Source organism: Rhineura floridana, chromosome 3 (assembly GCF_030035675.1).
Source record: "Rhineura floridana isolate rRhiFlo1 chromosome 3, rRhiFlo1.hap2, whole genome shotgun sequence".
In the NCBI taxonomy this organism is placed as follows: domain Eukaryota; kingdom Metazoa; phylum Chordata; class Lepidosauria; order Squamata; family Rhineuridae; genus Rhineura; species Rhineura floridana.
Window position 1 is genome coordinate 12839488 of NC_084482.1, and position 24577 is coordinate 12864064.

The following is a 24577-nucleotide window of genomic DNA, read 5'->3' on the forward strand; positions in this document are numbered from 1 at the left end:
CCAGATGTGGATGAGGGTTTAATATTTTACAGCGTTTCCTTGGTCCTCAAATCAATGCAAAGAAAATTGGGTGGAAGGTGGAAGGACGAGATGAGAGCAAGGAGTGTGGTTGCCAAAGCAACAGCACAAGCTCATTAACAGATCTGATAACAAAAAAAAATGGATTGGGAAATAAAAGATTCAGAGTTGAGAGGAAGAGGAGGGGAAGTGAGTCGCTGTTATTTCATTCAACAGTTTGTTCCCAAAGAGAATGTTTATCATGCAAACTCATGAAAGGATGGGTAGTGCCCACTAGGGTGGAGGCCAAATTCTTACAGGTGTCCCTTTTTAAGAGTTTTTTCTTATCGTCTACTATATATTTGGAAAGTGGTATGTCTGTTGGCTATGCATTTGGTGCATGATGCATGATGCTTCCTGATTGAGGAGCATCTTTTGGTTACCATTGGATGCCATTTTGAATCATGATGGTGCACTGAACCTTTCAAAACTGCACTGAGTTTCCCTTTGTTTTGTCTTTTTATATTCCTGAGCAACATCAGGGATGAAACTGATAGTCCTTTATAGATATTAGTTCACAAAGAAAGCACAGCTTGGGTATGAAATGGTATCTATTTATAAAGCAGATGTTTGCATTTGGACTGCCTTTGCTGGTCTCTGACTGAAATAAAAATTACAAATTACATCTGGACTGTCAGAGTAGCATACTGGGGGGTGGTGGAGAGTCTTATCTGATGAGAAAGATCCCCCACCCTTCCAGAAAAAAATGGAGTGATTAGAATGACCCTCTCCCTCCTTTCAAACAAGGTGTATTTTTTTTACTTTATTACATAGTTATACTGCTTTTCCTTCAAGAGCCTCAGACTTATGAGCAGCAGTTTTATCCTCACAACAGCCCTACAAGGTAGGGTAGGTTGAAAGGTTGAACCCTCAGGGTCATCCAGTAAGCTTTGTTGCTGAGTGAGAGTTTGCACTTTGGTCACAAGGACTAGCATCAGCCCCCAGCATCTTTGAGCAGTTGCCAGTGCCCCTTGCTTTTCTGACTATCGAACCCCTTTGAGACCAATAGAGTGTAGTTCTGCATCAACATGCAGGGGCTCAAGCTGAGCAACCTGGAAGCAAGAGGGGCATGCTCTTTTTCATCATTAAACTGCCTGTTGCCGCCTCTTCATAGTTGTTCATAGTTCATATTTTGTTATGAGAAATGAAATCCCAATGGGCAACACATAATTATCACATGAATGATGAATCACTGATTATGTATCCGGCAGTGTGATGAATTGAATTAAATGAAACATCTTCTGTGGATATTGCTGTGTCACTGTGATGCCAGACAAGGACATTTCCTTTGGTGCAGGGAAATTTGAGCACAAACTTATGCAAGGGGGAGGAATTCTCTAGGCAGAAGCTCCCACTCACATTAAACGGAAATTTGCGTCTGATTTTCCCAAGAGCATTGGCATGTGCCTACAATATAGACAAATGGGCTGATCGATCATTTTCTTCCTCCTCCCTATATAGTAGTTCTGTGAGTGGGGGTAGCTGTAAGGTGGGGCATGTGAATGTGGTGTCCTCCAGATGTTTTTTGGATTCCAACTTCCATGATCCTTAACCATTGGCCTTGCTGGCTGGGGGAGGGACTGATGGGACCTGGCATCTAAAACATCTGGAGGGCACCAGGTTGAGGATGGCAGAACTAGGGACTCTGGCAACCAGCAAGGAAAAGGCCTTATGCCAAATTATACCCCATTGTATTATTTGTATAGCCCTCCCTATGTCGCCTACTCTGTCTGGCTAAAGCTCTCCAGGGTCCCAGACAGAGATCTTCCCTATAACACACAACCTGATCCCTTTAATTAGAGATGCCAGGAATTGAACGTGTGACTTTCTGGAGCGAAAGAGGGACCTGCCCAAGTGCTTTTCCTGAGGCTGCCCTAAACTACTTCCTATACCACTTTTCATCCAGATTTTTTTTTTTTTTTGCAGGCTGCTGTCTGGGGAAAACATGGATCCAAAGGTGGCAACCTTAGCCGATGCCATTCTGCAAGGCCAACTATAAACTAGTGTTATCTTGACATTTGAATTCTGCTCCTTTTGGTCTTGTGAATTAATGAGGAGCTGCTGTCAAAGCACGCTCCATAAACCTCCTCAGAAGCTTCTTCATTCAAATGCTGCAGGTACCATTTGCAAGCTGCATGTTCACGAGACAAGTGGCCATTGGAAAACAAATTAGGGCCCATTATGCTAACGAACTCTCACCACCACTTTCCCTAGCATTACTGATCTGAGGATTCTCCACCCAACTTCAAAATAGGGCTACCCAAGACCACCCGGCTGGGGTAACCTGAGATTCTGCAGGGATTTGAACAGGTGTCATTAGTCAGATTCACATGTTGCTTGCATCTAGCGCACAGCTCCATTGACAGGGAAGAGGGGCCACACTTTTAGCCCCACCCATGACAGCATGACTCCTTCCTCCAACAGTTGCATCTTGCATGTGATGGTATGGAGAGAAATGCTGCCAAAACACCCACTTGCATGTAGTACAGGAATGGGGAACCTGTGGCCTTCCAGATGTTGTTGGACTCCAACACCCATTATCTCTGACCATAATGGCTGGGGCTGATGGGAGCTGGAGTCCTGCAACATCTTGAGGGCCACAGGTTCTCTACCTCTGGTGTGTACGGACACCCAGTTGCACAGGTGTCCCATATGTACTGATCTCCTCCATGCATGTAGGTGCTCATGTGTTGGAATCTCTCTGCAGATCACTGCATGCAGGAGATGGCTGATGTGGGATGAAGTTGGGAATGAGGTCAGGGCTGGGGCAAAACATGTGGCCCTTCTGTGCTGTCAACACATGAGGAATGTGCAGATTGGGCTATTGGGCAAAGTCTTTGTAAAAATGGTAGGCTTCCATTCTGGGACACGGTGGCAGATTTTGCTGAGAGGTGTTTCTGAGGGCACAGTGTTGGATTGTGAGCTCCTGGGGGATGTGGACACAGGGAGCGATATCCAGCATTAGTCATGTTAGACCCACTGAAATTAATACCGAATGTTAGTCATACTCAGAGTAGAGTCAATGAAATGAATTAAGTTACTGACATTAATGGACAAGTCCCTAGTTAGGCCCACAGGATGGATGTTCCCCACTACTGATCTAACCACTGCACCACATTCCATCCATCATCTGCCCTCCCCTCTTGGTTCTGCCTGAAGCAGCACAAAGTAATAATGCAGGGGTTAGGAACACAGGAGCATAGGGAACTGCCTTAGACCAAGTCAGACTTTTGGTCCATCTTGCTCAGCATTATCTACACTGGCCGGCAGTGGCTCTCCAGGATCCCACACTGGGGACACTCCCAGTCCTGCCTGGAGATGCCAGGGACTGAATCTAGGACCTTTTGCATGCAAATCAGACGCTCTGTCACTGAGCTAGGTGGCCCTTAAAACACAGCCCTCAGCTCCTCTGAGAAATGACTGAAGGAAAGCATTGCTGGGGAAATAAAAGTCTTGGAGCCTTTTGCTTAGTGTTAGCTTCTACTGTTAATTACACCTAACAGCATCCCAGGGGGGAAAGTTGTTCCATCTTCTTCTTAACGAAGCCCAAGGAACAGAATTCTCTAAATGTTGTTTGGAAGCTCTTTGCCGTGGAAACCAGAATGTCCTCCTCCTCCTCGACACTTCACCCTGATCTTATTTCTTGTAACCTCATGCTCCATCAGACGACCTGTTTATTCAGCATTCATTCTGATTCGCCTGAACAAAGCTTACTCAGTGGGTAGACTATGGCTGGTTCGTCCATCCTGATTTGCTTGCAGGGGCAGACGCATCCTCCTGTTAATCATTTATCCTTCATTTTTCAATACAATTCCCATCACTTTTCAAACTGCAAAAAGTCCTTTAAAAACAACAACAGTGTAGATTTGTTGCACTAGAGTGGCAGAGCTCTTTAATGCACTTGAATTGTGCAAACCTGAAGTTCCAGTATGTGCTTGAATTCCTCCTGCATAATAGTGACAGTCCACAGGTACCCTTAAGCCCACTTAGGCTTGCCCTCCTGCCACAAAGTGCACCTGATGTTTTCTATGACAGCAGGCTTTGGAGGATGGAGAAACCCCCTTTTGCTCTTTCTGCTGTAGTGTCCTCTTTCAGAGCTTGGAAAAGTTACTTTTTTGAACTACAACTCCCATCAGTCCCAGCCAGCATGGCCACTGGATTGGGCTGATGGGAGTTGTAGTTCAAAAAAGTAACTTTTCCAAGCTCTGCCTCTTCTAGAAACTTGAAGAGGCCAATTCTTCCATGCTCGATTACTAATAGATTTGCTTCCACAACATGTTATTGACTCACTTGCCTTCCTATAAGCCATAGCTGATTGATTTGTGCACTATGCTCCTTCCATTTTTCTGATCATAGCACATACTTGATGCATTACCAAAGTGAGGAGTATGAAGGATGGGGGAAACCTAGTTATTGAGTGGCAGAGAGACTGGATTTTTGAAAATATTTTGAATTATTTTTACCCAATCTCTCCTATGCTCAATTTGTCTTACAAATCAGTGAACTGCAAGCTGGCAAGCGGGATCTGAGCGTGGAAATAGCCTTCCCTCTGCAGGCTCAGCATAAAAATAGGATCCCCTTTGAAGGCAATAACAGCCTGAGACATTTTACTGCCTGAAGTGAAGCCTAGTGGTGGTTCCCAGTATGACTAGCATTTTACAATCTTGCTGCACCATTTGGACACCAGTTCCTGCCTTCATTTATCCCCCTTCACAGTGCTGTCTGAAGCAGGCAACTTCGCTCTGTTGCATGTAGAGATGGGGGACAATATCTGACAAAATTGAACCTGGTACCAGATCCCGACTGAATTCGCTAATTCATTATCCCTTTGGAACGGCACTGATCTCAAGCGGCAGGCCGTGACTATAATCGTCACACTGCAATTGGCAAGTATTTCCCCCCCCCAAATCCTCCCCCTATTTTATGTATTTTTCCATAATTAAGATGCTGTGTCAACCACAGGATTTTCACTTGTCCATTATATATTATGACCAAAAAAATTCATTGCAATATAATGCAAAAAAAAAAAAAATTAGCTATATGTGTCTTCAATGTTAAATCATCCTGCAATGTCATGTTTTTCAAACAAGACATCTCAGAGCATTCTGAATTTCTTGCGTGGGAAACATTACGATGATGAACTAACCCATGCTACCAGCCTTGCTCCACCCTGCTCCTGTTTCGTTGCTGCTGTCCTGAGCTAACAAAGGTCTCTCTCTCTCTCTCTCTCTCTCTCTCACTCACTCACTCACTCACTCACTCACTCTCTGTGCTAAATGTGTGTGTGTGTCACTGTGTGACTGACAGCGACAGACAGTGTCAGTGCGGTGGGGCGCCACCACTGCTTGCCTGCCTGCGCCTCTCCCACACTCTCTCAGACTGTGTTTTTAACTTTCTATTGCTGCCCTCTCAAAACCCTTGTCAATGTTCAATCATTGGCGCAGCTCCTGGTGCCCTGTCTAAGTGTGAGAGTTTTTAAATGATTTAAATAAACTGGGAATTCATTGCTTAAACCTGATTGTAGAGCAGCAGCCATGAGCAATCAATCATTCCCCAAGAGTTCATCAATCCACTCGTAACTGTTAACGTTCAATGCATTCTGGTACTCTAACCTTTTTTTTTTTTTACTACAGCAGTAATTTTTTGTGTGTGTCTGTGGTGGTGGGTGCTTTCTTGCTGTCTGTGCAAAATATAAAAATGTGTTGTGCAGCTTTACCTCCCACCCCACCATAATCAATCAAAGGAAAGTGCTGGCAGGATGATGAGACGAAGGTGCAGAGCTTGGAAAAGTTACTTTTTTGAACTACAACTCCCATCAGCCCAATCCAGTGGCCATGCTGCCTGGGGCTGATGGGAGTTGTAGTTCAAAAAAAACTAACAAGCTCTGCAAAGGCATTACTAACCATTTTAAAGGACAGCCCTGCTGTTTTCATGGGCAGCTATACTGCTGCTAATGAAAGGTTCTGGGAGGAAGTCAGAATTTCAATGTTGAACCTCTGTTACAACAGAACCCTCAGGCAAACGAGATCCCGCTGGAAGAGACTGAAATTATCTTTCTTCCGTGCAGGGCGCAATGCTGCCTTTGGTAGGATTAGGGTTGCACTGATGGATAAACCCACCTACGATACAAGGGTGAGATGTGTATGGGAGGCAGTGGGGAGACCCCAGTTTTGGCTGAGGACCATGCCAGGTTGGTTTTTCACCCTTAATAGCATAGTGCTATATTTGTGATAGACTTTTGACTTCTTCTTCTGCTCCATAATTCCAGTGTCTTTTGTGTCATGTCTGTGCAAGCAAACTTTGAGAGAGCAGCCATTAAAGCAGTAATTTCTGAAGTTGTTGTGCTTCTGTTGCATGACTTGTACCTCAGCATCTCATCAGCACACGGTCAGCACCCCTCCTGTGGTCACCGCCTTGTCACGGTCCCACCTCAGGGTCCTGCTCTCAAAACAGTTCTCTCACCGGCTCTAGCAAAGATATCTCAAGATCCCACTGCTAGGCCGCACCACCAGACACTCCCTGTAAACAATATTGCCTTGAGACTGTGGTTCCTCCTGGCTTATTGCTACGTTGTGTCTGGGTGCACTTACAGGCCTCAATCCCCCCGTATCTTTGTGCCTATAAAGATTACAGCCCTGGGTTGCTCTGGATACCTGATGATGTTACACTATCTCTTCACCGCTGCCACCATTGATACTGTTTCCCAACCTTGGTATATGCCCTGCCCACCCTTCTGGTCTGTGAAAGCCCAGCCAAGGATCAGGTGTTTTGGTAAACCAAGAACTATTTATTTATATACGCAGGGAATAACAAGATTACTTAAAGGTTTGGTCAACAAGTGTGTGGTTTCATTGTTACTCTTTGTATTTCTTAGTCATAAATAACCCGCCTCACTACCCGCCTAATCCAATCCATCCAACAACCCTCTTCAAAACCAACCAACCCTCCAAAACCCTCAGAACGAACCACCACTCTCAACTCTCATCCTCTCATTTATATCTTCAGACACTCAAATGCTCAGCCAATCATCATACGACACTCATCAACATTCCAACCCATGTACTCCCCCCCTCACTCAGTCTACTTACCACATATACTCTAATAAACCCGCACTTACCATATTTACAGTTTTATATATATACAGGGACATCACACACACCTTCCCCAACTTTAGGACTGGCTGTTTTCTGCCTGGATGATAAGCTGCCTACCTTACTGGGAAGTTGTGTGGATGGAATAATTGAGGAGGTGGGTGGAAAATAAATTTAAAATGCATGTGATACAGAGTATTGGAGATCAGTAGAGTAGTCAATGTTCATCCTTGCCAAGGTGTCCCACGATCATTCAACTGTTAAACATAAACAACTTTGTATTTGGTTTTCTTTAATAGAAATATAACTGTCTCCATAAGTAACAGTATAACATTCATCCCTACCTGGGTCAGTGTGTTTACTTCAAAGCAGAAAGATATTCATAGAATATTAAGGCCATCAAGTCCAACCCCCCTCTCAATGCAGGAATCCAAATCAAAGCATTCCCAACAGATGGCTGTCCAGATGCCTCTTGAATGCCTCCAGTGTGGGAGAGCCCACTACCTCTCTAGGTAATTGATTCTTTATACCTTTTTTGAATAGTTCACATAGTAGGTAAATAATGAAAGTAGTGTTCCTTCCAGGCTCCTGCAAACTGAAATTCCTGATTATCACAATTTCATTGGCAACTGCCAGTGATCCATCCCACATCTGATCTGAGTAAAAACTATCTTACTCATACAGGTATGTTAAGGCTTCTGTTTCTGCTGTGACTGAGTTCTACAGTGCTATGTGCTATATGTGAAAAAAGTGGTGGTGCATGTCTTTCAGATCAATTTTCCACACAATTCCCTTTCCCTGTGGTTAATTACTATTATGTATATTTTTTTTGGACACAAGATCTCCCCCCCCCCTTCCTGTGTGCCTGGGATGCAACTGTACTCATTTGCTGTAAAAACATTAAAAGGGTATATAAAATGTACCTTTACAGTAAGGTATGAATTGTGAAATGTAACATTTTTGTTTCAAAGCAGTTTTATTTTTTGAGATTTATAGACACTCTGGAATTATGATACACAAAGTCATTATATGGATAACTGTCATTGCTAGCCTTCCATTTCTTCCCATTACCCTATGCAGTTACACAGAGACAGCTTCAAAGGGAGCAAAGGCTACATCAGGAAGAGGAGGGGGAGGAACACTCTGATGTTTCTGCAGAGCTGGAGGAGGAAATGGACTAGGAGGCTTTAGAAGAAGATAATGAGCCATCTACACCAGCAGCAACACCCACACCCCAAGAGAGCCCACAGCAAATGAGGATGGAGGCGCCTGAAGCAGCATCACCACCACCTCATGATATCCACCAAGGGGAGGGAGGAGTACCACTGAATCCTGCAGTTCTGGACATGCGGAAGCACATTACCAGTGTCCTCGCAGAGATGAGGGACAAACGTAAGGATTTTTTCCTTTCTGCTCCCCTGTCCCTGATATAACTAAACTCAATACTATCAGCTACCCTTTGAAAGTCTCTTTATATATTCTACAGATTCAAGACAATAATGTATTTTTCTGTTTTCTGATTCCATGCATTTGCCACCACACAAAAGAAGACTCGTGACACAAATATGGAATAATGTTATATTTATTAAAATATAACACACTAAATCAAATCCAATCCCGCCAATTAATCAAATATAAAATACTTCAGGCAGTTGAGGCTAAACCTAAGTGGGAGGGAATACTCCCTCCCTTCCTGAAGACAAGTAATTCTCCTCAGACTGTAACTCCCCAGTCAAGGATGTGGGAGAAATCCTCCCTCCTTGCTACTGGAGTCAGGTATGTGGTTCCAACCTCCGCATCCTGGCCCCACCGTACAGGCGTTCACCATGATGCGCAAGCCAGTCCCACGAGGACACTCCCCAGATCCACACCAGACATTAAGCCCTGATGGTTCCCTAGGGAGTGCCCTTTACCATAATGCCTCAAATGCCTCAATTTTAACCCCAATATACCTCACCGGCCCGAATTCCATGCCAGCCAAAGCAGAAACACCTCAACCCTACCCGACAAGCCAATTGAATTAAACCCAAGCAGTATGGAGTTGGCAAAACCAAAGAGATTCTGAAATCAGGATCCCCCCCCAAAAAATCCTACTCAGCACCATTAGGCAACTAGCAGAGCCCGTACTGACAAGGGAGGGAGGGAGGATGTCACAAGGAAAAAAGGCAAGTGCAAAGGGAGGAGCAGCCTTATATATTGCTGCTTGAACCCTTCCCTAATTGGTGAATAGATCTCACGTGGCTCAATCAAGAAACATCGAGAACCTGCACGAGTCTTCTAGAAAATTGAGGAGGCAGCAAACACGCTCCCGCAAAACCGGGAACACCATTTTCTGTTGCTTGCTTTCATTTTTGGCTTTTATGGGCATCATAGTAAAGGGCACATCAACAAAATGTATTATATTATCCTAACATCTTTGTAATCCATATTGCCTTCAATGTTTCACAGTATTGTCCTCACTTGACCAAACTACATAGAAGCAATGTTGTACACTAAATGTTATAAAAGAATATTTGACCCCCTAAGCAATGGTCTTGCTTGATAAATCAAGGGCCTAATTGCTACTATATTCGTTCCAAAAAGTTAGGGAATGGAAGCACCTTATCCAAATTTAAGTTGAATTTTATGGTTGCAGTGCTATAAAATTTGTGTTTGTGAAACTACAGCTGTGAGTCATATATTCTACCATGTGATGCACCAATGATTTTCAGATTAGTGTACTTTACTGTGACAACTCTTTTCTTTTAACAGAGCAACACCTTGTTATTGAAATCAGTGCAGTCCACAATAAGCTGGACACAATGAGGGAAGACATAGACCATCTGCAACTCTGCTTTTAATTTTTGTATAAAAAAATTCTGCTTACATTCCCTTTTATACAACTTTATATTTTTATACAAGCTCAATTTTTTACAATAATTTTCATGTTCAAGTTTACTTTTTAATTTATATTTGTTGCACTAAAATTCTTCAGAGAAAAGAAAAAATGTGTTTACAATTTCAATTTTATTTTTACACATGTAATTAAAAGCATTACAGACACAGACACAAGTGTCAATTTTTTTCCATAACTGTTAAATTTCCCTTTTTCATTTCTGAACCTTTGTATTTTAATTGTATGTTTTTCTATGTTTTTAATTACATGTAGTTTTATTTGTAAGCCGCCCTGAGTTCCAGTTTGGAAAAAGGGCGGGGTAAAAATAAAGTTTCATTCATTCATTCATTCATTCAAAATAAAAATATTATTCTGTTTCTGCACACATCTTGTGAATTTCTTACCATATTACATTACAAATTTGGATCTCTAGAATTTTACAGTAAATAATGAAACTTACACTAATTTTTTTTTGGGGGGGTGTCATTGGACAAACAACCATGATTCTGCTGTCTGGGTTACTAAGTACATTACATTATCCAAGTGTGGCCATGTCAATTATGCAATGTTTTCCCCGCTGCCAAAAAACCACATGTAACACTGTGATCATTCATTCATGGCAGCTACCTAAAAATTATACAATGTTTTTTCCACCACCAAAAAACCACATGGAATGCTGTGATCATTCATGGCACCTACCTAAAAATTATGCAATGTTTTTTCCTGCTGCCAAAAATCCATGTGGAACACTGTGATCTGATCATTCATTCATAGCAGCTACCTAAAAATTATACAATGTTTTTCCCACTGCCAAAAAACCACATGGAAAGCTGTGATCATTCACGGTGGCTATCTAAAAATTATGCAATATTTTTCCCACCACCAAAAAACCACATGGAAAGCTGTGATCATTCATAGCACCTACCTAAAAATTACGCAATGTTTTCTCTCACCGCCAAAAAACCACGTGGAACCCTGCGATCTGATCATTCATTCATGACAGCTACCTAAAAATTACGCAATGTTTTCTCTCACCGCCAAAAAACCACGTGGAACCCTGCGATCTGGTCATTCATTCATGACAGCTACCTAAAAATTATGCAATGTTTTCCCCACTGCCAAAAAAAGTAGAACACTGTGATCATTCATAAATAAATAAATAAATCATTCATTCACATCAGCGACCTAAAAATTACGCAATGTTTTTCTCAGCCACCAGAAAACTACGTGGAATGCTGTAATTTACATAAGTATCTATGAAAACAATTATGTAATTTTCGCAACCCGAAAAAAACCCTGTGGATTGAATCACCCAAAAATGCATGCAGTAGATCAAATCGGCAAGCTCCAGAGAAAGTGGAAACAGAAAAAAGGACAGAAACGAAACAAACTATTGAAATGCATGTGGATCAGCACCATGCAGTGAACCCCATCCGTAGTTGCATGGCAAGGACAATCTTAGCTGAAGGTTGGATTAATGGCTAGGATAGCTATTCCCTGCCCCTTCCACCTAATCAGGGATCCAGTGGTTTTAGTAACTCTGTGTGAGGCAAAAATTCAATTGGCAAAGCTTTCTGAATTTCTGCAACTTTATGTTGTGGGGAGGAACTATATTTGCTGAATTTCTGACTGTGACATGGTTGCTTAAGACATAAGACACTTCCACTTGCCTTTTTTTATTGAGCATTCATCCTGCTTTGCTTTCATGGAGATAAGGGGTAGACATACCCTTACTGTTCTGCCAGTTCCTGTGCATCTCCACCTTTCTTTTCAGAAAAAGGGGGCACATGATGCTAGTCAAAGCCAGCCCCTTTTTACTGTAAAAAGTGGTGGGATCAACTTGAGTGCGTTTTTAAAAAATTGCTTTAAAGAGATTTTGCAACTGATCGGCAGATCAAGCTTTTCCCCCTCCAGATGTGGCCAATGGAAATGCTTTGCTGTAGGCGACTAGTGTGCTCACAGCCAAGGGCTACATGCACAGTAGTTGCTTAAAAAGCAGCAAGACTGTTTTGTCTGAGTGCAGTTTGAAACAAATCTGCACAAATTTTTATTCTTTGGTGGAATACACCCAGTCCCATGGCTGATGTCAGAGATTTTAGGACCATCCACTGAAAAGTGTTTCCACTGGACACACCTTGGAGTCACAATGGGTTGATAAAGCAAACAATTTTCAAGTCGGTGTGAAGCCGGCTTGAAGGGAAAATGCATCTGATCTCAAAAATCCCAGATTTTGAAGTAAAAAGGGGTGGAGCATGACAAACGGTGTATACCCGGATTCACAAAACAGTGATGGAGAAGCAGTGAAGCCAATATAACCACAAGTGTGTTTGCAGCCAATATGTCATTAGTTATTTAATGAACATTCATTCTGAGTTATTTACAGGGGGGTTAGCCAATGACATGTCAAAGCAGGCATTATCCCACACTTTCTAGTGCATTACTTCATCTTTCCTTATTGCTAAAAGTCTGGTCTTTCGATGAAGCAGGTTTGTCACACAAGACTTCTGAATCAAATATAATTGTGCAACCTGAATTTGCTGGTTTGTGATTGAATCCCATCCCACTGTATTTCACAGTTCATATGGGAACAGTCCGTCTATTTTCATTTTGACACATATCTTCAGTCATTTTATTTCACTCATCCTTGGTGGGAGTGCTTGGCTGCTTCTTTCTTTGTCTTCTGCATGGAAAATGTCTGAGAATATTTAGACCATGACTCACCCTTCAACATAATTTACTCTGTCTGACCACAATCACAGAGCCTGGAATTCCTTCCAGTGACTAGTAGATCAAGTCCATTAACATGTCATGTGGCGGAGAGATCTCAATCTCAATGCCATGTGCCCTTGGTTTGGGGCCTCTTAGTGATGGAGAAAGAGAGCCAGTGTGGCATAGTGGTTAAGGTGTTGGACTATGACCTGGGAGACCAGGGTTCGAATCCCCACATAGCCATGAAGCTCACTGGGTGACCTTGGGCCAGTCACTGCCTCTCAGCCTCATGAAACCCTATTCATAGGGTCACCATAAGTCAGAATCGACTTGAAGGCAGTACATGTACATTTAGTGATGGAGAATCTACACTCCCTTTAGGCATTGGCTCAAAGGGTAATCATCACCTAAACTGTGCCCCTCCCTTCACAAGCAAAGAACATGTAGCTGTGAATATCAATTGTTTGTATCTTAATTTGTTTTGCTGTCCCTCTTTTAGTGCTACTAAAACAGAAGTGGCCAGAATGTCCTGCCTATGAAGAAAAAACTCTAAAGAGATGAAATGAGTATTTAGCCAACTTTTATTGGTGTAAAAACACACGTGCTTTTGAGTAATGCTGAACTTTTCATCTGATAGATAGGTAGGCAAACTCTCACCTTAACACAGAAGAAGGAAATTAACACATATACCGCGAATTACTCCAGGTGAATTGTTGCCCTTAATTACAAAGTGTTCATCCCCCCAAGCAGGAATGCTGCAAAGAAAATTTTGTGAAACTTTTGTATTATTGTTGTTTTTATTGTTATTTACATTTGTTAGTTGCTATCTACAAAAAAAGTCTCCAAGCAACTTAACTAAATAAAATGCAACAGATAAGAACAATTAAAACTAGAAAATTGAAAGCAATGTATATGACAAAATACCCGAAATGCTCATCCAATAACATGATAACAAGGACTAGTCCTACCCACCCCACTAAAAGGTGAGCACCACCTTAGAGGCCAACTTCATTACCAAAGGCCTGAGTGAGTAGAAAGTTCTTAGCTTAGCACCTAAAAATTGATGATGATGGCGCCAGGCATGATTTCCTGTGGAGAGCATTCCACAGACAGGGGACCTCCACAGAAAAGGCCTGTTCTTGTGTGACTATACTCCGCACCTCCCTCAGATGAGGCACATGGACAAGGGCCTCAGATGAAGACCGCAGGGTCTGGATTGGTTCGTGTGGGCAGAGGCAGTCCTTGAGGTATTGTGGCCTTGACTTGCATAACTCTTAATAAGTCATAACCAGAACGCCTGGAAACTGTTAGCCAGTGTAGTCTAGTCAAAACTGGTGTAATATCTGGCCCCAGTCAATAAATGGCCACTGAATTCTGCACCAGCTATAGTTTCCAAACTGTTTTCAAATGCAGCCCCATGTATAATATATTGCAGTAATCTAACCTAGAGGTTACTATCTTATAATAGAAGATCCTAAGTTTTCTCTCATGTACAACACATTCCTATGCATATCTAACTCAGGCACAAGCCTCATTGACTTCAGTGGTGCTTAGTATCAGATAAGCGTGTATAAAGATTGTAGCCCAAGACACCTTCACTTCTCTGAATGCTTGTTGTTATGGCCCACAGGGTGGTCTTGAGTTAAAATGTGCTGATCTATTAGTGTTGCCATCTTTAAGGGCCACTTTGGCTTTTTAAAAAAGTGGCTTGATATGCACATATTACTAGGTGATCAAATTTAGCTCCATACCATGAAAATGTTCACTGCTGGTTTCTACACACCAAGGTTGCTGTTAAGGGCACAAAAGCAGGCCAATTGCCTCCCAGAAATATCACTAGAAGAAACTTTATTTTCTCCATAGAACATAAGAAGAACCCTGCTGGATCAGGCCAATTGCCCATCTAGTCCAGCATCCTGTTTTCAGATGCCTGGTATTCAGAAGCATACTACTTCCAGCAGTGGAGGTAGAACATAACCACTGTGGCTAGTAGTCATTGATAGCCTTTTAAAGTCATTGGACTTGGTGGCCATCACTACCTCCTGTGGGAGTGAATTCCATAGTTTACCTCTGAGCTGTGTTAAGAAGTAATTCCTTTTGTTGGTCCTGAAATTCTGTTATGTCATCCTTCCTCTCCCTTGCTCGCTGGCTGAAAATTCTGTTTCCAGTAGTGCTTAGCCAAATGTTGTTTGTCCTCAGCATCTGGTCTTCAGTGGTACACTGCCTCTGGCCATGGAAGTTCCAGTTAGCTCTCATGATTAAATAGCCTTTGCTAGGCCTATTCCTCACGATTTGGCCTAAACTAAGCAGAAAAGATTCTACTACAGGGTACATGTCTGTGTTCGTGTCCTTTTGTTTCTCAGTGGGAAAAATGTGCTTGGAGACAATGCAGGGGACATTTGCCCACCAGCTCTTTGGATCCTGGATCTAGCTCTGTAAGCAAACTCATAGGAACTGGGCTATGAACGCATATATTTACCTCATCCTTTTCCTTCACCAACATGGGGAAAAGCAAATTTTCTTTTTCGCAGGTTTAGAAATATCATTTTCTTCTATGTATTGAATTCTGATTACCCAAGAAGAAACCTATTCTCATCCATTCTGTTCCAAGTTGCCTCTGGATTTCAATCTTCTGTGCCGACCTATGTGTCTAAATGCTGTGGCATTCGATATATGTCTGGTAAACAAATATATTGGGTTTTATAGGACAGTACTAAAGAGATGTCTGAGGAGAAAGAGAGGCAACTCCAAATGACTTTTTTTGAGGGGGAGGGATTTTTAAAATTAACAGAGAAAGATCTGAGAGTAAAGCAAGGAACTGTGTAAAAACAACCCTAGAATACCTCACAGAATCTGCCAACTAAGACATTAACATTTACCATGCTATTGCCTCTCCAGGATTTTTTTAAAAAGCAATATGGATCAGCTGGGGGAGCAGCTGATCCATATTGTGACCAGTGTGTGGGGACCTGGGAGGGGGAGGTTGACCCCTCTCTTCCATTATTATTCTGCCTAAAATCCCCTCCTCTTTGTTATGCATGTGCAGAGTAACTCAGTGTTCTGAGTTCCGTGTGCAGGTGTGTGTATTTACCTAAGAAGCCATCTTTTACCCTGCATTTAAATCACTGAGACTTAAAACTTAATAAAATAAGAAAAAGCTCCTTTATTTATAGAAATACATAGTAGATAGGAAAGGCATACCTAGTTCTAACTAACGAAGTTGGAGGCCAACTAAGGTGGTTCATTAGAGAGAACGAAGACAAAGATGTGTCCTCTCTCCTCGGACAGTCGAAGAAGATGACAAAGTGGGACTCCCCATTTGATCTTATCACCCCAATTATTCAAAAAATTCCAGGCAGGTCTGATGCATTTTATTTAAATATTTACTCTCAGACTGGAACCTGCAGGTCACATTTAATGTGGCATGATTTTAGGCACCAGCTGTTGCCTGTAGGAGAGTGATGATGGAATAATAAGAAGAATAGATAACCATTGGGGGAGGGGCTTTTTTGCCCACTGGTGTATTTATTCATCACCATTAGAGTCATATTATGTTGCAGCTGTTTGTTTCTTTCTCTGTATAATGTTGATATGTTTCTCAGCACCGTCACTAGCTGGAGTGCAGGGGGGTGCAGACCTCCGGCACACGCCCTCCCAGGTGCATGGACGGGGGTGGCTGGCCACGTGTGCACTCATCACGCGCTCCAGGCTGACAGTGGAAGGCGCATCCCGGCTTCACCGCCAGCCAGTGGGCACCTGCTTTCAGCGCCCACTGGACAGGGTGCCGGGGGGCCCTTGGTGAGCCCCCAAATCCTGTGTTGAGCATGTGCATACACGCGAGGCCACCCACCCAATCCATGCCCCTGTGAGGGTGCGTGCTGGAGGGGCACCCAGGCCTGGGGATGCCGGCGTGCCTCCCTCGACCCACTGACGCTGCTCCCGGTCTCGCCTGCCCACCTCCGAGGAGGAGTTGGTTGCTCCGACCAATGCCGACCCGGAGCGCTTCTCGGTTCCTTTGCCAGGCAACAGCACGGGGCGGGGCGGCTCTGGGTGTCACCCCCCTCATGGCGTCACCTGGGTGCGATCCGCCCCCCTCCGCTAGTGACACCCCTGATGTTTCTATTGTTTGAATATTTTATAGTGCTGGTCTTTGACCGTAATAAATGAAATGAAATGAATGAATGAAGATTACAAAGGAGGGTCAGGTCAGCTTCCCTGAGCACATCAGTTTACAACGGAAGGAAGTTAGGTAGAGAAGAGCACAGGTAAAGGCGGGCAAGCCTAGCCAGTTGGAGGACCCTAACTCTATCTTCCTTCTGGAATACAAACAAAAGAACCCACACAGGAGTTGCTCTTGCCACACTTCCAGCATCTAACATTGAGCAAAAGACCAGGGTTTTCAGGTCAGAAGAAGGTATATTTTTTTCCGGGCTGGCTTGAAACAAGCTTCTCTCTCTCATTCTCTCTCTCTCTCTCTCTCTCTCTCTCTCTCTCTCTCTCTCAGAAATGGATCGCTGCTGGAGAATCTGCCATGTACTTTGAAAAGCCTGGGTTTAGAAAGAAAGGCCTCTAGGTCAGGGACTCCATTTCATGGACCCTGGTCTCATGTGACAAGCCTAGCCAGCTGGAGGACCCTGACTCTATCTTCCTTCTGGAATATAAACCAAAGAACCCACAAAGGAGTTGCTCTTGTCCCACTTCCAACACTCTCACTGCTACTTGATCCCAAAGCTGACATTTGCTGCAGTGACACCTTTGGGGGCAAATAACAGCTATAGGGGGGGCATAATTTTCAGTGGGACAACAGTGTAGGGGGAGGTGCCATGTGTGACACAGTCTAAATCCAGTTTCTCCCTTGCCCTTAACTGTTGCTGGATATAAATCAGGAGTGAATGGCATGGGGTAGGGTGGTGGCTCTCAACTCACCTCCCGGCATCTACATCACTGCTGCTTACCAGAAAGGAGGGGGAGGGGGAGGAGGTTGCCATGGCGCAAGGACCACTGGCAGGAGGACCATATTGGCTCTGCTGGTTGTTTGTAACATGTTGAACTCCCTGTTGCCTCGCTGCTGCTCCTCTCCTTTCCGGTAAGCAGTGGAGACTGAGCAGTTGAGAGGTCAGGTTAGTTCAGCCACCTCACCGTGCTGCTTGCTACTTACTACTTCAGTAGATACTAGATATATAGATAGATATGAAAAGCCCAGGAGACATGATCCTGACAGTGGACATTGGTGTCTCCGATGTCAGTGGGGCAGTTTTCAGGTTTCAGCACCTTGGACACCACCTTGAAAGGTCGGACTAAAATCCAGAGCGGATTTACTGCCCCACTGACATTGATGCCTCTAGTCTCCACTGCTATAGTAAACCAATAACCTATTCAGGGCCTAAGCTAGTGGCCATAAAATATCAGTATTTACTTAATTACATAAATTGTTACATCCTAAGTAGTGGGATTTAAGTGATCACATTAAATTTAATCATTTAGACTGGACTAGTTGATGGAAGGTACTGGATGTCTTTATAGCACCCCATATAAGAAGAATGGACAGGGAAAACTGTGGATATACTTTGAATTGGGCTAGGGAAAAAAGAATGAGATTGATTGGGTTTTTCTGTTTGCTAATAAAGCAATGAGCAAGAACAGGGTGATCCCTAGCACTGAATGATAATGTCCCTGCTCAGATCTGCCACCCCATTCGCAGCCACAAAAATAAGGGCATTTTTTTCCAGTGAATTTGGGGGGGAGAGAACGATTCACTCCATAGTCCAGAAACTGCTGTTAAAAACAGCAAGTTAAAAAAAGAAGCTTGTATTAAGTCATATCATCGCAGATAAGAAGTCCCCCAAAATTGGGGCAAATTCTTTCCAGGACCCAAATTGTGTCCATTTAGCCCAATGTTTCACCCTGTCATTGAATTCTGAGCTGAAAGTTCTCAGCGGAGAAAGCTTGGCTCATCCTACCCTTTTCATTCCTTTTTTTAAAAAAAAGCAGTACATCCTAGAGCATTTGGGCTGTAGCCAATGCTAGTCCTATTCAGAGTAGCCCTGCTGAAATGAATGGACATAACTAACACAGGTCCATTCATTCCAATAGGACTACTGTGAGTAGAACTTAGTGGGCAATAACCCTTTGGGACAACCCCCAAACCAACAAAACTGTTGACCTCCATCCCCAGGTTTGGGACATCAGCCAAAGTACTCTGGGCTGTGTGCCCCCTGAGCTAGAGAGGACTGCCCCAAGGAGAAGGCCCATGTACCAGAATGCTGGATTGCTGGCATCCCTAGATATATCTCAATTCTGGCTAAATTGATTTCATTTAGCTGGGTATTAAAGCACAACAATACTTGTTGGGGCTGAAAAATGGCCTTCACTGATTTCACATATAAATGCAGCGATATCAACTGACAGTTTATGTATCTTCTGTAACTTCCCTGTTAATGATGCATGTCTTCTGAATGATACCTGTTAAGTCAGAAGGAAGAATTCAGCAGTAATCTCAGCAGTGGGAGCTGTGATGGTGATATAAGCCACTTTTTGTTTTGGTTTTTTGGTTTTGCTGTCTCAGCTCTGAGAATTTATAGAAGCAAAAGTATTTTTAGACAAGAAGACATTACTAAAAATATCGTCTTGGAGTGGAACTACATGTTCTGTGTTGTTTTGTGGCTCTTTTTTATATTCAGCTGCTGAAGCTGCAATTTGAAGCAGAAAATCAGCACAGGAGGAGAGGGGCTGCTTAACCCTTACCCCGCGTGGTCTTTTTCTGCTGAAATTGGCCATTTCAAGTTGTTTCTCTTCTTTTTTTGCCAGTGTAAGAGAAAGCAACTTGGAGGCGGTGCTTTTTAGCAGAAAAAACAACATGATGGGACTGGCTAAAGAAGGCCCACACATCAGTAGGCCACTTCAAATTGCAGATACTGAGGCTGCATTGCATAAAAGAGAGGTGCCCCACCCACCCAAGAATCATGACACCACACATAATTGCTTGGATCCTGAGATGACTTGCTTGTGTGAGCAGAAAAGTACTTTTGCACAAATTCCTCCTATTTGTCTGTTCTGCCGCAGCCCCCATGCCAGTGACAACTGGTGCACATTGTGACTAGCAGGGTGGAAGGTAGGGAGGCCAACAGCCAATGACAGGCAAAGCCAACAAATTCTGGTTTTGCTCCCCTCCTTGCTTAGACCTACAAGGGCTAAACTGACAATGAGGAGGAGGATGCTGACAGCCAGTCAGGGCCATTCCCTGGATTGGATGGAAGTAAGAAGGCCAGCAGGTAAGAGGGGTCTGGTAGGAGCAGACTGAATGTTCCATTCACCCCAATGGACCAGCCTGCACTGATTCCAGATAATCAGAAATGGCTTTTGGCAGGGACACACAAGGGGGTTTAAGGGCGGGCCAGAACATCCCTGTTGCACAAGTCAAGTTGGACTCCATCTGCTCTGGATCCAACCCAACATATAAGGGATGGGGGAAAACTGTGGCCCTCCAGATATTGGTGGGTTCGATTTCCATCAGCCTCTGCCAGTATGGCCAATGGTCAGGGATGATGGGAGATGAAGTCCAGCCAATATCTGGAGGTTCCCCACCCCTGCAATATTTCCTTTTTAGGAATGGTTCTGTGACTTCCCCCTCCAAGCTACATGAGTGTAGTGGCTAAGGGGGAGAGGCTAGGGTACAGATCTTTGCTCAGCTATGAACATTTGGGCCAACCATGATATCTCAGACCAGCCTTCCCCAGCTTGGTGCCTGCCAGATGTGTGGACTACAGTTCCATCAGCTGGAGTTGATGGGAGCTGTAGTCCAAAACATATGGAGGACACCAGGTTGGGGAAGGCTGTCTCTGAGCAACTTATTTCACAGGGCTTATTGTCAGAATAAAACAAGACAACCCCATGCGCTCCATCCTGAGTTCTTGACCTCAGAGGAAGAGCGAGATGCAAATACGAGAAACAAATTGAGCAAGCCCAGAAACTTATTCCCCAATTCCCTGGCTGCTCTCCATAGGAATTGGTATCTGAGAAAATGACAGCCTTCATTAGAAAGAGTGTCGAGCATGCTGGTTGTTGTATGTCACTAGACAGGTCAAGTCAAGGGGAACAGCTGTAGCACTGCGAGACTGGAGAAGATCTGCTCTGGGAGTGAGTATCTGAGCACCTGAATGCTTGCTTGCTCATTTCTCTGGGTTGCTGTCTCTTGAGACAGCTGAAGTCCCTGGTAAATGCTGCAAGGACTGGGACCCCTGCCTGACCTGGGCTCCAGAAAGAGGCTGCAGTTAATCTTGCAGTCTCTTGCATCAGTGCCCGGCTGAGTCAGGAGGCATAAAAGCCCAGCTGCCCTTGGGCGGTGGGTCAGCCATAAGTGGGGTTACTACTGAAGGGGTATGCCCAGGGCAGGGGGATAACACCCGCTCTCCCCTCAAGCCCTGTAGCGCTAGAACTGTGAGCAAGCAATTTTCTTGGGGAAAGGAAAGCAGACCCTGTGGGACCTGTATGCCAAGTGCGCTCTCGCTCTCTGTGTGAGTGTGTGTGTGTAAAAGAGAAAAGGGTGGCAATGTCCAATTTGGAAATACTCACATTTACTACGGCCATGCCTGCTTCTGCCATGCAGCCTAACCCACAGATGGTTGGCCAACAATGAATGCTGCCCTTGGTGTGAAAAAGATTAGCCACCCTAGACTACACTCTCTGATCAGTGGTCATGCTGGCTAGGCCAACCATGCCACCACATCTAGTTGGAGCTACTAGCTACTACAGAGCATGCCCCCGTTGCCTGGGCAACATAGCACTCACTCAGGTCACATCCACACCATGTATGTAAAGCACATTTAAAGCACAGGATTTCCCTCAAAGAATTCTGGGAACTGTAGTTTGTTAAGGGGTCTGGGAATTGTAGCTCTGTGAAGGGTAAAACTACAGTTCCCAGGATCCTCTGTGGGAAGCCATGCACTTTTAACGTGCTTTAAATGTATGGTGTGGAAAGCCAGTCTTAGTAGTGATGAATTCCTTCAGTTTGGAAGAGCAGGCATCCATGTCATTGTGCTCAGGTAGTGGTGGTGGTCCCCACACTGTGAGAGTGCCAAAGGATTTGTTCCTCGTACGGAGGCCCTCAATTCTTGCACATGCCTGAGAATTTCCCCTGCAGCTGGCAGCCCTGGAAACGAGCGCTGTTAAAGAACTTGTTTTGAAAGGAAAACTGTCTCCCGAAAGTCTTGAGGTATAAACGGCATCTTTTTGGAAGCAACAGGATGATGTGCAGGGGAGGTTGCCGACAGAGGATGAATGACAGAGAGATGATTGTTCCACATCCAGACATCAGAGCTAAGCAACTTTCTCTTTGACAGATTGAACAGCTCCATTTCTGCCCCCGTGCTGCCATATATAACACAGCGAAAGGACAATCTGTCATCCTTTTTTTCCTGATGTGTTTCATATACATATTTAATATATTTTGCTGTTCAGCGATATATTAGGCTGTATTACTTAGCCATAAAAATCTCCAGGAGACATGCTCGTCACTGGTTTGGAAAATTACATTAGCAATATATATTCCATCTGTGTAGCGACTTGGCCCATTACAAATTTATGCCCTTAATAAATTTTGTTCTTGAAACGGAGTTGGTTTCATAGGGGAGGCTCAGAGAAGTGGGGGGAGGGGCAAAGGGAATTCTGATCTCTGAACAATAAGCCAATAAATATTAAGTGTGCCTCTCAAGTTTGCTAATAAAACAAATTGATTATGCATTTGCCACCTTAATTCTCGATCAGAGCGGGTGCTAATTGCTTTCTTGAAGAGCGACAAAACTTCTCTCTTCTTTTTCTTCAATTTTCAATCTCTTCCTCCATTTTAAATTAGTTCATTAGGAACATGCATCTATTATTTATTAGTTTAATTTCCAAATATTGCCATGATAACCAGGACTAATGTGGGATTCTTAGGTCGGTATAGAAATGTGCCAACGATTTCATTAGCAGGGCTAATTAATTAAAGATGAAGGGAATAATGGTTCTCTCTTAAGAAAGGAGAGGAGGGGTCATGGAAAGGCATTATCAAAGAAAACTTTTAATTGTGTGGCATATTAATCCTCATTCTTGTGTAGGCTTCATTCCTTGTCCAATTATACAAAAAACTCCAGAGTTTCAGTGGCTACAAGCAGAGCAGACAGCAGGGACATGTTGTTTAGCAGTGAGGATGAGCAATTAGCAATCAGCACTGAGGGTGAAATATACCTAGGGGTGTTGCTCAGTGACACACTACAGATTTAAATGGGATTAACAGTCGTTCTGTCTTCCCAGGGAATTCTGGGAATTGCAGTTTAACAATATGGACTGAGGCTCTCCAAGAGAGAATTTTCAGCGCTTCACTGAACTACAGTTCCCAGGATTTCTTGGTGAAAGTCATGACAGTGTTATAAAACTATTTTACATTTGTGGAGTAAAGTTTGAACATTTATTGATTTATTTTATTTTTAAGGCCACTTTTTAGGGCCCAGCCTTTCCATGTAAAGAAGGAAACCCTTGCAACCTTAGAAGGCGGAAGGCACTTGTAGGATTATTTATTTATTTTATTAAATTTATATGCTACCTTTCCTCCAAGGAGTTCAATGTGGTATATGTGGTTCTCCCCCTCTACATTTTATCCTCACAACAATCCTGTGGTGTAGGTTTGGCTCAGAAGCAGTGACTAGCTCAAGATCACCCAGCAAACTTTATACCCGAGCGGGGATCCAAACCCTAGTCTCCCAAGTCATACTCCAATGCTCTAATCATTACACCACACTGGCTCTCCCAGTTATGGGAAATGGCTGGGCACAAAGGGTTAAACTCTCTCAAAGATGCCTGTGAATGGAGATCTCGAGTGCAGTACCGTGGTTAGAGTGGAGAAAAGAGTTCAACCCCCCTTTCACCTATGGAAGCTACTGAAGCTTAACTTGGGCCTCTCTCTCTCTCTCTCTCTCTCTCTCTCTCTGCATAACCTACCTCACAAGGGTGATGTGAAGATAATATGCAGGAGGGAAGAACCATGTATGCTGTCTTCAGCTGCTTGGAGGAAAGTTGGGATCTGAGTAATAAACAAATAAATGCTTGTTAATCTCTTTGTACAGTCATGAGATTCCCTTGTGCATGATTGGTGACTAATGGAAGATTCACTCAAACCATGACAGGACTTCGGTATGATTGCCTACATTTTCAAAACAGGATTTGGAAGTGCCAGAACAACAGTATTGGACCTGGAGTTCCCTTTGGTTCCTTTAATGACTCAGTTCCCACCATCCATAAATATTTTTGAGCGATGCCTTTTTTCCCTTTTCTTTTTTGCTATTTTTTGTGGCCATCAGTGAATAAGTTATCAAGGAATCCTGCACTTTTGAAACAGAACAGTATAGAAGAGATGAATAAAGAAATAGCTAATCTCACTTTGCTTTTCAAAGCCTTTCCCATCTACCCATAATTCACGGGCCAATGTCCTGGTGTGTCACCTAAAGAGAATGGACGTTCTTGTCATTTCTGTGAGATGTGAGATTATATACAACTAGTACTTGGAAGAGAGAAAACAGATGATATTAACATTGGTTGGTGGCAGCACTTGCAAATATAGGATTTTCTTCATCCCAACATATCCTGAAAGACTATCTGCCCTTACCTGGCTTTTGATCAGTTACTGCTTTCTGATGTCTTGGCAGCTAAGGGATGGGTCTCTTTATTGTAAAATTGCTTATTAGACTTTCACAGTGGGAGCAAAGATAGATATTAATGTTTTACAATGCCACCCATGGAATCAGTAAGTGCAGCGCTTTAGCAATTAACATATAAAATCTTCCAACTCCATAGGAAGCTCAAAAGATTTAAA